General features: G+C 45.0%; 2 pseudogenes; one reads left to right on the forward strand and one right to left on the reverse strand.

Moving 5' to 3' along the window:
- Nucleotides 1-10615: 10615 nt before the first annotated feature.
- Nucleotides 10616-10735, reverse strand: LOC134952980 (5S ribosomal RNA; annotated as a pseudogene).
- Nucleotides 10736-13865: 3130 nt separating this feature from the next.
- On the forward strand, nucleotides 13866-13985 carry LOC134952991 (5S ribosomal RNA; annotated as a pseudogene).
- The last annotated feature ends 2477 nt before the right edge of the window (nucleotides 13986-16462 follow it).

Genomic DNA, 16462 nt, shown 5'->3' on the forward strand with positions numbered 1-16462 from the left:
TCCACCTAAGGGCATATTTATTACCACTCAGGTGTCTCCTGCAATGGCAGATGAAAACTAGCACTAGTACTAAAAGCATTAAAAAAAAGCAATAATGTAGGTACACTACAGGAATAATATAGGTGCCCTCATAGGCGAATCCGGGGGGGGGGGGCACCCGGGCCCGGGGCCCCCCTGTCGTTTCTGACTTCTTTTTTCAAAAGGAGAACAGCAGCAGCACTACTGCTATTTCCGTCAGTCAGATTTTATAAAAGAGCCGACAGGTACTAGGACCTGCCGCGGCTCTTACAGCAAGTCTGTGTGGTATCCAATGAGGAGGCTGGAGCTGCAGCTCCAGCCTCCCCCTGCTCACACTGCAACCTACCTCCCCCACTGCCAGCCAGCCAGAGTCCAGCCCAGGCGCGGGCTTCAAATGCCAGCATCGAGTAAGACTGTTACTTATGATGGCGCAGAAGTCTTCATTAGCCCTCACTGCACCGAACAGTTTCCCAGCGCTTCCTCCTCCACTTCCTTTACCACCATGCTAGGTGCAGTCAAACTCAGCCTCAGCTTTGAGAAGGCGGCCCTTGTGATTGTGACTGGACTGTCCTGCAGATGTCTTATGCTGCTTGTTGGAGATCCAGCTGGTTGCTTCTGCTAATCAAAGATGGCAGTTCGTGTCCTGCAGTCTGAGTCTCAGAGCAGTGCCCAAAACAAGGTATGCTGCACCTGCCACCACCAACTAAAAACTTTAACAATTATATTGTGCTGGGGTGCCTTCCAGGCTCCCATAACTAATGGAACAGGTGACCAACATTTCAAGGCCCAATCAGCCTTTTCATCAGGGTGAAACATTGGCAATAAACCAGGATGCGCTCCTACAGCCAATCATTACCTGATGGCATCTTCTGTGAGGCCACGCCCCCTGTGATACCACACCCCTTATCTGGGAGCATGCATGCCTTACCTGCATGTAAATATAACTATTACCGTTCCCCTATCATGGTGCCCCCCCTTTAATTTTCTTCTGGATCCGCCCCTGGGTGCCCTAAATATTCAGGTACATTTGTGAGAAGATATGAATAAACCTACAGTATATATACTGGCGTGGGATTGGGACTCCAGGGCAACCTAATAAGCTTTTGAAGATTGATGATTAACTAGTGAGGTTGGAGGTAGAATGAAGCTGTATTTTCAAGCACTTACTCAAGCTGTTCATTATTGAAGTATGGGTGCTCTGATATTACTGTATGTATAACTAGTTTATTTTGGTTGTTTGATTTTGTTTTTTTCTGTTTGAGCATTAGTGCATATATTTTGGGGGGCTTCGTCTGTTTCTTATTACTGCTCCAGTCATATTCTATCTATGCAGCTTAAAAAAGCTAAAAGCAAAACATTACTAGTATACTGTCAATTTGGATTTTAATGAAAAATGAATACATGGGTATTCATTTGTAGCGTTAATATGGAAAAGAAGAGTGATAATAAAATATTGAGAAGATCAATAGAAGGAATGTGAAAGGGAATTATTAAAAATGTGAATAACTTCTTTTGCATTAAAAACAATATGCATATAAAATGCATATACATTCTACTTGGTATTAATACAATTTTTAAGAAGAAAACAATCTGGATAAACAGCATGGGTCTTAGACCTCCATTTACTTCAAATGAAATATTGCAGTGACACAGCCATGATTACCATAGGAATCATGCACATATTGCTCTTTAAATGGCAGTACTGTCAAGGACCAAAGTCAAGGAATGGTAAATGATTAGGCAATAATGCTCATAGTGACGTAGGGTCAGCAGCAGGGAAGCCTTGTACTATATTTATTCATCAACAGAGTAACATTTACAGACTTGGCAATTACTCATGTGTAGTATACATAACTTGCACCATTTCTCATCTTTGTTCAGAAGCAGAATGTACAATGTGACAACATTTTAGTCATGTAACACTAGGGTTGCCTTGATTTGTTTTGAAGTTGGTGATATCCTAATAGTCCTGACTATTGATTTGGGCAGGTACAGGACCACGTGGTCTCAATGCATTGAAAACTACCCCATTTAATTCAACAAATCAATGAGTCTTTGCCAGTGCACAACATACTGTATACATGGATAGCATGCTCTACAGCACAGGTTCTCAAACTCGGTCCTCAGGACCCTACACAGTGCATGTTTTGCAGGTCTCCTCACAGAATCACAAGTGAAATAATTAGCTCCACCTGTAGACCTTTTAAAATGTGTCAGTGAGTAATTAATACACCTGTGCACCTGCTGGGTTACCTGCAAAACATGCACTGTGTGGGGGTCCTGAGGACCGAGTTTGAGAACCACTGCTCTACAGACATCTGTGGTGTGCTGGGCAGGATTACATTCATTCATTTGAGTATGACCTCCAACTCTCTTCCTTTGAACTTCACTGCATATAGAGGCAGGAGTGTGTGTAACAAGCCTCTATATGAAATAAATGTAATACCTGCAAATTGTTTCAAATCAGTAAAGCAAACATTATATTTAAAGCAAGCTTCCTGTTGCTGAACACTAGGAGTGCTTTAGTCTCTATATTACAGGGCTGCACAACCAGATACGCAGAACTATATTATGAAGAGTAATTAACAAATAAAAAAAAAGCAGGTCTCATATGGCTTAAAAACTGCACAATAAAAAAATCACAGATGGGGTGTGCCAAACAGCCTGTCATTCATGACTCAGTAATATGAATGCTGCAGAGATCTCCTATTAGGATAAATGACAGCGAACATACGTTAAGCTAAGCTGCTTTCCCAATTAATGTTGTACAACGAAGGCCTTATTCCTAGACATACACTTCATCTACAGTATGCTGTGATTCACAGTTGATGACAGATATTCCATTCCTGGTTATACATTAAACAGAGTAGACAGACCATGCTGCAGCTTAATAGCGTGTTACTCAGCTGTACATATAATTCCTGGAGCAGATTTCCTGTAATATAGGCTTTGCTAGTGTGACACATGGCTTGCTTGCTGACTTTTTTATTGTCCCCTCCAGGATTTCACGAAAATGCAGTGGCTGTGCAGTACCATCCTATCTAAGAATCAGGCCCCTAAATCCTGTGATCATGTGAGTTTTGAGTATTTAAATGGGTTTCTGAGGGCCAGATTCTGAGTCAGATGCAGTAGCCTCAGTGTCTGCATCTTCTGGCAGTTACATGCTTGTGACTTTACGTGACTGTTGCTGCAATCCTTTAATCCAGCCATCCGACCAGCATTGCTGTACCTACAGTATAAGACTGGATGCTGAGTCACACACTGCTGCAACTGCATTAGCGACTGTTGTCATAACTGTATATGCGACATTGGGGTCTTCTATCAGGACCTTGAATAACCAGTCACATTCCTTAAGATGTGCAATTTTCAGATAGGAATTATGAAAGTAAAATACATTGTTCAGTGTTAATCTGACATTCCATTATTATGTAGTCCTTAAAATGGCTGCCACCCATCCGAGTCAGCAGTGCGCAGGGAAAAGATGCACGTTAGGCAGCAGTCAAACTTTATTATTGACCTCAGGTCACATATTAAGGTTCACATTACACGGGATCCGGTCTCTAGGTCGACAGTAACTAGGTCGACAGTAACTAGGTCGACATTATCTAGGTCGACCACTATTGGTCGACTGTAACTAGGTCAACAGGGTTTCTATGTCGACATGGTATCTAGGTCGACATGTTCTAGATCGACAGGTCAAAAGGTCGAAATGAGTTTTTCATGATTTTTTTCTTTTTTGGAACCTTTTCATACTTAACAGTCCACGTAGACTACAATTGGGAAAGGTAACCTGTGCCGAGTGAGGCGGTAGCGGAGTGAGACACCGTGCCCGAAGCATGGCGAGTGAAGCGAGCCATGCAAGGGGACACGGTGCACTAATTGGGGTTCCCGGTCACCCTACGAAGAAAACGACACAAAGAACCCATAAAATACTCATGTCGACCTATTGACCTGTCGACCTAGAACATGTCGACCTAGAGACCCTGTCAACCTAGCATCCCTGTCGACCTAGTTACTGCCGACCAATAGTGGTCCACCTGGACACTGTCAACCTAGTTACTATCTACCTTCCATACCCCACCCACATTAAACAGAGGGTGTGCTGTTTTGAGGGAGGAGGAATCTTGAGGAATCTGACAGGAGACTCCTTGCAAGACCCTGGGCAGCCAGCTAGATTCCTCAAGACACAGGAGGAAACCAAGGCCGGTTCTAGACTTTGTGGCGCCCAGGGAGAAAGTTTCCTCTGGCACCCCCCCTGGCAGGTAAAGCAGGGTTAGTGCGCACCGTAGGCGCGCGCCCAAAAATAGGAGCATGGCTTCATAGGGAAGGGACGTAGGCACAGTTATGCCCCTTATAGTTATGCCCCCTGTAGTTGTGCCCCCAGTAGTTGTGCTCCAAGTAGATTTGCCCCCAGAAGTTGTGGCCCCTGTAGTTGTGCCCCCAGTAGATTTCCCCCTAGTAGTTTTGCCAAAACTAGTTTTGTGCCAAAAAATAGGAGCATGGCTTCATAGGGAAGGGGCGCGGCCACAGTTGTGCCACCTGTAGTTGTGCCCCCTGTAGTTGTGCCCCCAGTAGTTGTGCCCCCTGTAACTGTGCTCCCTGTAGTTGTGCCCCCTGTAACTGTGCTCCCTGTAGTTGTGCCCCCTATAGTTGTGCCCCAAATAGATTTACCCCCAGTAGTTGTGCCCCCAGTAGATTTGCCCCCTGTACTTGTGACCCCAGTACATTGCCCCCAGTAGTTGTGCCCCCAGTAGATTTGCCCCAATAGTTGTGCCCCGTGTAATTATGCCCCCTAGTAGCGCTGCTTACAAACGCACACAAAAAAACAATACTCACCATCCCCGCTCCTGCTTCCCGACCGCTGCTGCCCTCCGTCTCTGGCCATCCGCTCCTCTCTATGGGAAAGACGTCATGACGTCTCTCCCATAGCGCCGCACAGATACTAGAGGTCAAAAAGGCATACTTTCCCTTCAATACCATTTGCAATGTCACCAACAAAGATATAAAAAAGCACTGGCCCTGGTAACTATGGAGGTCACAATGGTGCACCATTGGTGGATTGTGTAGAGCAGGCATTCCCAACCTCAGTCCTCATGGCACACTAACAGTTTAGGTTTTAGTAATATCCATGCTTGAGCACAGGTGACTTAATTAGTACCTCACTTATTCTGATTTATTTATCTGTGCTAAATCCTGGATATCACTAAAACTTGAACTGTTAGCGTGCCTTGAGGACCGATGTTGGGAATGCCGGGTGTAGAACCACTGGAGTAGTTACACATCGTGGCCCATGCAGACTTGCATTCCGCAGGGATCCTGCTAGTGGATAAGGGGAAGGCTTAAACAAGCATTTGCATATTATTGCACCCGCGAATCCACCACTATAGGTGGACGGTCTTACTTGGCCCATGTGGGTTTCCTCCATGCTCAGACCACATTGACAGAACACCTGTGCACATCCCCCACCTTTATCCTGAATTTTGTGTTATGTGACGTTCCTCCTGTGTCACTTGTAACTGACTTGTATGGGACACAATATTGCCTAGTTAATGTATATGGTATACAAGGGCACGAAGGGGCTTTGAGGTTGGTATATAAAAAGGCATGACTGAGGGGACTAAAAATAAAAATGGGCATGAGGGCTCTTGGCTGGCATAAAATAGAATGAGGAGCCTCTGAGATATGTAACGGGGCATGAGGGAGGCTCTGACATAAAAAAGGTCAGTTTTTGGTCACGCCTTATAAGGGGGCGTACCCTATCAGGAAAGGAGCATGGTCTTGCAGGAAACTCCCATTTACATCACTCTGAGGGTGTGTCCAGCATTCCAGGAGATTCTGGGATGCTCCTGGGAGACTCTGCCAGGACTGCATGATAATGTCACAGTGCAGCCCCCAGCCCTCTGTCACTGCAGAGGAGCTGGCAGTTTGGTGTCATCCCCAGGAAGGGTGCCACCCGAGTGCGGGCTCCCCCCCCCCTCCACCCATAGTGTTGCCTCTGGGCCACACCTCTAGCAATGCCCCCTGTTCAGGAATCTGAAAATTAAAAAAGGTAGTAATCCTAGCAGAGCCCTGGGGGCAGCACCATCCCTGCCCCCCATCTGGGCACAGCAACATTTTATTCTGCAGGTAACCCCGCACTCTGAGCAATATCATATGTTCATGGGAGAGGCCTGGACAGGGCATCAGTGAGTATTTTTCAGGTGCTGGTGAAAATGTATATAACTCCTGGAACTTTGATAGAAAGCTGTGTCCCTCCATAGCACTGGGCCCCATAGCACCTGCACCTACCGCTTATATAATAGTTACACCTTTGGGCCCAATAGCAGCGTGGGATGTAGTCATATCAGTTATGATGTTGACATTGTTAAAACTGAACAAGTTTGCATGTGCAGAATGTCGACATATTCACAATGTCAACATGTTAATGTCGACATTCTGCTTGATCTGGAGGGTTAGGGTTAGGTTACGGGAAAGGGCCCTGTTCCTTGCAGGCTGGCAATATACTCTTTTATAGTTGTCCAAGTGCCTCTGTGGTGGCTGGCCACACCCCTCTTGAAGCTGGCCACACCCTTTAAACTTGGGCCCCTGCCACTGCACTCCCCAGTGGGCTGTTCATGTCCCAGTCTGACACTGCACCCAGCAGCGACACCTCCAACACTATAGCAATTACGCCCATTGTTCTGTCAACACAAAGTATTTCATTCTCTGCAGTTTACCCATACCTCCCAATCAGGGGCGGATTGGCCCACCATGACACATTCCGATGGGCCGGTCCCATATCCCCCTCAGCCAGACCGATTTACACTCAGGCTGGGCTGGCTCACACTGCTTCCAGTACTTGCGGTTCATTGGAATGCAATCCAGAAGTTAGGCTAGCGGGCACTTCCGGGTGCCGCTAGCCGTGAAAAGTGGTGAAGCTGTTCTACCAACGGGGGGACCAGGAGAAAGTTAACCAGCCCAGCAGCATCCTCTCTCTGGCCCCGGCCAAAGGTCTCTTCAATGAGCCCGGCCCGGGAGCAGCAGCATAGTGATAGTCGGAGCCGAGTTCACAACACCCGCCGCCACCCTAGCTCCTGCACTCTCACTGACCTGGTCAGAGCGGCAACTGAGCACTGAAAGGGAACCAACAGAGAGGTTATTTTTAATTACATTATTTGCAAATAATGTAATTAAAAATAACCTCTCTGCTGGTTCCCTTTCAGTGCTCAGTTGCCGCTCTGACCAGATGGTGTAAGGGTTAGGGCGTCTCCGGTCACAGTGTACGGTTTGGGGACTGGACAGGAGCAGGATGTACTTTGTTCTCAGGATGCCAGCTGATCAGACAGCAGTCACAGCCAGCCCTGGGACAATCTCTAATGCAAAGTCCTTCAGCCATATAGCTGCCCAATGTCTGTCCATGATGATGGGCCTATTTATGTAATGCGGTGGCTACATATGTAATGTTGTGGTTATGTATGTAATGTGGTGCTATTCGTGTTATGTGGTGCTATACTTGTAATGCATGTAATAATGTGGTGGCTATGTATGTAATCAGGGGCGGATTGGTCACTGGGACAGATTCCACTGCGCTGGTCCCCTGTTTCTGTTTTTCCCTACTTGTGTGTGCTCCCTCCCTGTACTGTGCTGTATGTAGTGTGTGCTCCCTCCCTGTACTGTGCTGTATGTAGTGTGTGCTCCCTTCCTGTACTGTGTTGTATGTAGTGTGTGGTCCCTCTCCCTGTACTGTGCTGTATATAGTGTGTGCTCCCTCCCTGTACTGTGCTGTATGTAGTGTGTGCTCCCTCCCTGTACTGTGCTGTATGTAGTGTGTGGTCCCTCCCTGTACTGTGCTGTATATAGTTTGTGCTCCCTCCCTGTACTGTACTGTATGTAGTGTGTGCTCCCTCCCTGTACTGTGCTGTATGTAGTGTGTGCTCCCTCCCTGTACTGTGCTGTATGTAGTGTGTGCTCCCTTCCTGTACTGTGTTGTATGTAGTGTGTGGTCCCTCTCCCTGTACTGTGCTGTATATAGTGTGTGCTCCCTCCCTGTACTGTGCTGTATGTAGTGTGTGCTCCCTCCCTGTACTGTGCTGTATGTAGTGTGTGGTCCCTCTCCCTGTACTGTGCTGTATATAGTGTGTGCTCCCTCCCTGTACTGTACTGTATGTAGTGTGTGCTCCCCCTCCCTGTACTGTGCTGTATGTAGTGTGTGCTCCCTCCCTGTACTGTGCTGTATGTAGTATGTGCTCCCCCTCCAAGTACTATGCTGTATGTAATGTGTGCTGAGGTCCCTCCCTGCACTGTGCTGTATGTATTGTGTGCTCCCTTCCTGCACTGTGCTGTATGTAGTGTGTGCTCCCTCCCTGCGCTGTGCTGTATGTAGTGTGTACTTCCTCCCTGTACTGTGCTGTATGTAGTGTGTGCTCCCTCCCTGTACTGTGCCGTATGCAGAGGCAGAACTCTGGGAGGCAACGGAGTCGGCTGCCGCCGGGCTCTTGCTTTAAAGGGGGCACCTCGCCTCCATTGTCTCCAGTTTCGTGATGGCAGCAATGAGTCAAACTTACTCATTCCTGTACAGTAAGCCCGCCGGCTGCAGACTGTGATGCGGTCCCTCCAGCACTCACCTCCAGGAAGGCATGGCACTTGTGCGCGACTGCAGTGGTTGTGAAAGTTGGGAGAGGAGCTTCTGCTGCTGCGGGAGGGACGTGGGGACAGACGTGCGAGGCGCTGTTATGATAAGAACAGCCGGTACAGCTACAGCGCTCACCTCGGATTCCCTATTGTGGCTGGCGCTCTGCGGGGAGAGCAGAGCCTTCTTTCACTAGTGCAGAGGAAGAGGAATAGAAGGGGCACCAGGAGAAGATTAGGAACGAGGTGTCTGTGTTCTGTACGTGCCTATATAAAAACGTACGCTCCCTTTCTCCCTCTCTGAGTGCACTGTCATATTCTAGTAAATATATTTTGTGATATAATGTGATTTTTATATATATATATATATATATATATATATATATATATATATAAAAGCGTCTGTGGATGCGGCACTTCAGGAGTGCTGCATCCACACACGCTTCTATTGAACTTTACTATGCGGGCACCCGGTGCGGTATTGTCAGCCGATGGGAGAGCCGGTATCCATTGATTCTTTTTATATATATATATATATATATATATATATATATATATATATATATATATATATGTTGCAAAAGATGATACAGCGCCATTTGTGGGGTATGATCTCAGTAATAAAAAATTGCTAAAAGATACTAAAAACACACAAAACCTTGTTAGAGGTGTCTGCCACCCCTTAAGATTGCAATACTGGTACAGTGCTGCCAAAAAAGTATATAGTGGGGGGATAAGGGTACCGGCGACTTCTGTTGTGTGAGAGTGCAAAGACTAATGCTAAAATTTACGATTTATAAGCCAAAAAATATAAAATTGAACAAACAGTTTTAATAGCACATATAAAATAATATACATACATTTTTTTTCAAAAGAATAGAAATAAAAATCCAAGATCAGATAAAAAGGTAAAAAGGTAAGGACTTAGCTTTAAAATAGGCAAGGGGGTCACTGCAGGGAATCCAACGCGTTTCGTCACACCAGACTTCTTCAAGGGGTAGGGACAGAGTGAGACTGCATGCCTATTTATAGCCCTAGCAATACTTGCTCTGGGTATGTGATGTCATAATTGATCATATGATCAATTAAAAATATTTAACATGAAAACAATCAGGACATTTAATCAAAACATGGCCCAAGGTAGTAGGGGTCACAGTAGTATATTCCTAGTGAAAAACGAGTGTTCAAAGTAGTGCAATCATATCTAAAAGTGTTCAGAAATGCTGGGAGATAGTAAATTGCGGCACTTCCGCCACACTTCCAGTGACGGAGGTAGCGCGTCACTTGACTCCGGGTATTTCCGCCCCTCTTCCGGTTTGCTAGTGCGCATGCGCCGGCGGCGCTCCCCGTTCACTGCGCATGTGCCCGCAGTCAGTTCAGGATAACAGCAGACGTAGTTCAGGTCTCAGTGAGCTGTATGTCCATCCCATCAGGTGCTGTAGCGGCCATTTTGTTGGGGCGAAACTCCATAAGAAATACAGGAATTGCGGCGGCCATCTTTCAGGAGTCTAAGGAGACTCAAATACTGTGACTTTGCGGTATCCATGGCAACGATCCCATGTAAATAGAACAAACAGAGAAACATGGTGAAATCTATGCAATGGTTTTTCACAGATGCTGGGAACTATTACATGTGGAGATGGAAATGTCTAAATGCCCCACATGATATTATGAACTGCACAAATTCTGCAATATTTTTGCCTAAGAACGTAACATGTCGTTAGTGAATACAGTGTTTGGTGACATGCTATATGATGAAGCTAGAAGTGAGGAGATTAGAATTTAGTGGGGAGAAGGAACCAGGTGCAGAATAAGATAATATAGTAAATAAATATATAAATTATATATGTTTTATAAGGGAGGTATAAATAGAGTGTGTCCTCCATGAGTGACATTTTTGAATCAATAAAGTGACATGTGAATAATGTGAACCTAGTGTGTATCAAGTGATAACAGACCGGTCACTGGTTGGCTTGACGTCATTTGTCAGTCCTTACAGTACCCGATCTTCCCAGACAGTCCCCCTCTCTGGTACTGGTCGGGCCCAAAACACTGCTTAGCTTCCAAGATCGGACGAGATTGGGCGTGCCAGTGTGGTTTGACTGTACGCGAAAATAGACGTCGTAACACCAGTATTCGATCGCACGATACTTGAAACAAATCTTTATTAAAGTGTGCATTGGACCACAAAAACAAAAACAAGGACAAGAATAAGTTGTGAAAGGAGAGACATGAGTGGATACAGCACCTCATAGGAAGGGTGCAATCTCATATCCCTCGTTCAGACCCATTGGTTGCAAGGTCTGTAGCTGGAATATCCAATACATCTCCCTTCTCGAGAGTTTGTTCGCAAGGTCACCTCCTCTCTCTCCCAGACACACATGCTCAATAGCCTTGAACGTGAGATCCTCAGGATTGGAGTTGTGTCGTGCCGTAAAATGTTTTGAAACAGTGTGGCTCTCCACCTTGTTCTTAATGTTCCTTATGTGTTCCTGGATCCTTGTTTTTAATGATCTTTTAGTCTTGCCCACGTACTTCTTTTTGCAAGGGCATTCGAGTAGGTAGATCACGGACATAGTGTTACAGTTCATGCAGTCTTTTATGGTATGTTGCTTTTTGTCATCCGTGTCACTGAAAGTTTTCCGATTTGGATGCAAGTATTTACATACGTTACATTTCCCACACTTAAAGGACCCCACACACTTGGGCATCAGGGTGTTCCTGGTGTGGTTCTCCTTCAAAAGACTTGGTGCAAGATGGTCCTTCAGGTTTCTGGATTTTTTAAAAATAAGGACTGGTTCGGGCGGTAGGATGTCCTTAAGTACAGGGTCCATGAGAAGGATATTCCAGTGGTTCTTAAGCGAGTTCCTGATGGTCTTCTCGTGTTGGCTATAGGTGGTGATGAAGGCAACTGAATTCTTACTGGTGTCTCTTGGTTTATACTTCAGGAGGTCCTCTCTGTCCACTCTCCTTGTCTTTGCTAGGGCTTCCTCCAGAATGGGCCCCGGGTATTCTTTGTCCTTGAACCTTTTGCTGTAGATCTCCAGTTGGTCCTCACAGTCCTTGGAATTTGTGCAGTTCCTTTTTATCCTTGAAAACTGTGATGCCGGTATGTTGTCCTTCCACTTCCGGATGTGGTTGCTCTGGTAGTGCAAATAGCTATTCATATCCACCTCTTTGATAAAGTTCTTAGTGGTGATCCCTCCATTTTCACCATTTAAAATCAAGTCCAGATATTCAACTGATTTGTCATCGAGTTTCGAAGTGAAGGTCAAGTTGAGATCATTATTTCCCATCGCACTTAAAAATTAATTAAAAGATTTTGCAGAGCCGTTCCAAATGATTAAAATGTCATCGATGTATCGTTTGTATAGTATCACATTCTCCTTGAAAGCACTAGAATTGTAGACATGTGTTTCTTCCCAACATCCCATGAATAAATTAGCAAAGCTCGGGGCAAAAATAGTCCCCATAGCTGTGCCGCAGCGTTGTAGATAAAACTGGTTAAGAAACTTAAAATAATTACGGCTGAGGATAAAAAGCATAAGATCACAAATAAAATCACGGTGGATGGGGGTTAAAGCTGGATCGTTGTCCAGGTATTCCCTGCATGCAGCTATGCCCTTAGAATGTTCGATGCATGTGTATAAGGATTGGACATCCACTGTCGTATTTATGGGCGACAGTGGATGTCCAATCCTTATACACATGCATCGAACATTCTAAGAGCATAGCTGCATGCAGGGAATACCTGGACAATGATCCAGCTTTAACCCCCATCCACCGTGATTTTATTTGTGATCTTATGCTTTTTATCCTCAGCCGTAATTATTTTAAGTTTCTTAACCAGTTGTATCTACAACGCTGCGGCACAGCTATGGGGACTATTTTTGCCCCGAGCTTTGCTAATTTATTCATGGGATGTTGGGATAAAACACATGTCTACAATTCTAGTGTTTTCAAGGAGAATGTGATACTATACAAACGATACATCGATGACATTTTAATCATTTGGAACGGCTCTGCAGAATCTTTTAATGAATTTTTAAGTGCGATGGGAAATAATGATCTCAACTTGACCTTCACTTCGAAACTCGATGACAAATCAGTTGAATATCTGGACTTGATTTTAACCGGTGAAAATGGAGGGATCACCACTAAGAACTTTATTAAGGAGGTGGATATGAATAGCTATTTGCACTACCAGAGCAACCACCTCCGGAAGTGGAAGGACAACATACCGGCATCACAGTTTTCAAGGATAAAAAGGAACTGCACGAATTCCAAGGACTGTGATGACCAACTGGAGATCTACAGCAAAAGGTTCAAGGACAAAGAATACCCGGGGCCCATTCTGGAGGAAGCCCTAGCAAAGACAAGGAGAGTGGACAGAGAGGACCTCCTGAAGTATAAACCAAGAGACACCAGTAAGAATTCAGTTGCCTTCATCACCACCTATAGCCAACACGAGAAGACCATCAGGAACTCGCTTAAGAACCACTGGAATATCCTTCTCATGGACCCTGTACTTAAGGACATCCTACCGCCCGAACCAGTCCTTATTTTTAAAAAATCCAGAAACCTGAAGGACCATCTTGCACCAAGTCTTTTGAAGGAGAACCACACCAGGAACACCCTGATGCCCAAGTGTGTGGGGTCCTTTAAGTGTGGGAAATGTAACGTATGTAAATACTTGATTCCAAATCGGAAAACTTTCAGTGACACGGATGACAAAAAGCAACATACCATAAAAGACTTCATGAACTGTAACACTATGTCCGTGATCTACCTACTCGAATGCCCTTGCAAAAAGAAGTACGTGGGCAAGACTAAAAGATCATTAAAAACAAGGATCCAGGAACACATAAGGAACATTAAGAACAAGGTGGAGAGCCACACTGTTTCAAGACATTTTACGGCACGACACAACTCCAATCCTGAGGATCTCATGTTCAAGGCTATTGAGCATGTGTGTCTGGGAGAGAGAGGAGGTGACCTTGCGAACAAACTCTCGAGAAGGGAGATGTATTGGATATTCCAGCTACAGACCTTGCAACCAATGGGTCTGAACGAGGGATATGAGATTGCACCCTTCCTATGAGGTGCTGTATCCACTCATGTCTCTCCTTTCACAACTTATTCTTGTCCTTGTTTTTGTTTTTGTGGTCCAATGCACACTTTAATAAAGATTTGTTTCAAGTATCGTGCGATCGAATACTGGTGTTACGACGTCTATTTTCGCGTACAGTCAAACCACACTGGCACGCCCAATCTCGTCCGATCTTGGAAGCTAAGCAGTGTTTTGGGCCCGACCAGTACCAGAGAGGGGGACTGTCTGGGAAGATCGGGTACTGTAAGGACTGACAAATGACGTCAAGCCAACCAGTGACCGGTCTGTTATCACTTGATACACAGTAGGTTCACATTATTCACATGTCACTTTATTGATTCAAAAATGTCACTCATGAAGGACACACTCTATTTATACCTCCCTTATAAAACATATATAATTTATATATTTATTTACTATATTATCTTATTCTGCACCTGGTTCCTTCTCCACACTAAATTCTAATCTCCTCACTTCTAGCTTCATCATATAGCATGTCACCAAACACTGTATTCACTAACGACATGTTACGTTCTTAGGCAAAAATATTGCAGAATTTGTGCAGTTCATAATATCATGTGGGGCATTTAGACATTTCGATCTCCACATGTAATAGTTCCCAGCATCTGTGAAAAATCATTACATAGATTCCACCATGTTTCTCTGTTTGTTCTATTTACATGGGATCGTTGCCATGGATACCGCAAAGTCACAGTATTTGAGTCTCCTTAGACTCCTGAAAGATGGCCGCCGCAATTCCTGTATTTCTTATGGAGTTTCACCCCAACAAAATGGCCGCTACAGCACCTGATGGGATGGACATACAGCTCACTGAGACCTGAACTACGTCTGGTGTTATCCTGAACTGACTGCGGGCACATGCGCAGTGAACATGGAGCGCCGCCGGCGCATGCGCACTAGCAAACCGGAAGTGGGGTAGAAATACCCGGAGTCACGTGACGCGCTACCTCCGTCACCGGAAGTGTGGCGGAAGTGCCGCAATTTACTATCTCCCAGCATTTCTGAACACTTTTAGATATGATTGCACTACTTTGAACACTCGTTTTTCACTAGGAATATACTACTGTGACCCCTACTACCTTGGGCCATGTTTTGATTAAATGTCCTGATTGTTTTCATGTTAAATATTTTTAATTGATCATATGATCAATTATGACATCACATACCCAGAGCAAGTATTGCTAGGGCTATAAATAGGCATGCAGTCTCACTCTGTCCCTACCCCTTGAAGAAGTCTGGTGTGACGAAACGCGCTGGGTTCCCTGCAGTGACCCCCTTGCCTATTTTAAAGCTAAGTCCTTACCTTTTTACCTTTTTATCTGATCTTGGATTTTTATTTCTATTCTTTTGAAAAAAAATGTATGTATCTTATTTTATATGTGCTATTAAAACTGTTTGTTCAATTTTATATTTTTTGGCTTATAAATCGTAAATTTTAGCATTAGTCTTTGCACTCTCACACAGCAGAAGTCGCCGGTACCCTTATCCCCCCACTATATATATATATATATATATATATATATATATATACAGATAGGACTCGCGGTCACTGCGCACAGCATCTATTTACTAGAGAGGGAAGGACAGGGGGCATGCCAGCACTTTATAGAGCGCTGGCCATGGCCCCGTAGTGCCGAAAAATGGTGGCATGGCTTCACGGAAGTGCTGCGATCGCGAGCCACACCCCTTTTCTATAGGACACATCCCCTTTTCGGGCACCGCGCCATAGTGTCCCTCTTCCACTTCTCCCAATGTTGGGAGGTATGGTTTAACAGCACACGCACCAAACAATCTATACTATGGTGCTTACAGGGTCAGCTCAGCATGCATTTCAGATTTGCCTATACTATGTTGGATATGCATAAGATACATATCATGTGTTAGCATATTGTCACTGCCAAAAAGATAAATGTGTTGAAGTGGAACAGAGAGTATATTCATTTTTCCAAAGGCTATTTTCTGAGTGTGAAACATTCCAGTGGGAATAGTTCACTGGCAAACAGACCTTGGGGCGAATTACTGAATACTTTTACTGTTTTAGCAAGCGTCCATACCAAAGAAAAATCCACACAGTCTTTGTGGCTACATCTGACATCTCAGTTCAATGAATGTGCACTAGGATTATCTGGTATTTTCTGTTAGCTAAATACATTATCTAAGTCAATACCAAAAAAGGCTATTTAGGGTGGCATATTTTTAAAAATCACTGATTTTCAGCGACTTTTGCTGCAGGATATAAAGTGTGGACTGTTTCTCTAGCATCCATAAGGGATATTGGGGACAAATGTAGTATGATGGGTCCAAAGGAGCCATTGCACTTTAAATTTCTTCAACTGTGAGTGTGCTGGTTCCTCCCCTCTAAGCCCCCTCCCACAGGCAGTTTAGAAAAAAGTGCCATCAGGAGATGATGCACACTCTGCAAGCTCCAGAGTTTTTCTTCAATTTCATTTAAACATTTACTTATTTCTGTATGCTGTTTGGGCAACAGCATACCTACGCCGTGGGAGTTAGGGGGGGGGGGCATGGTTACCGGCCTCAGGAGGTGCAGAGCCGCTTCTCCGCTGCAGGAGGGGCCGTTTGTTCAGCGGGCCACTGCGCCTTAGCTGTCGCAGCCGCAGCTTGCCACACACCCCTAACAGAGCCTGAAGGTGATCGTTGTGGTGAATACAAACCGGGGGCCCCGCTAGGGGGGCCCCCCGGTTCATT

This window comes from Pseudophryne corroboree, chromosome 1, assembly GCF_028390025.1.
Source record: "Pseudophryne corroboree isolate aPseCor3 chromosome 1, aPseCor3.hap2, whole genome shotgun sequence".
Taxonomy (NCBI): domain Eukaryota; kingdom Metazoa; phylum Chordata; class Amphibia; order Anura; family Myobatrachidae; genus Pseudophryne; species Pseudophryne corroboree.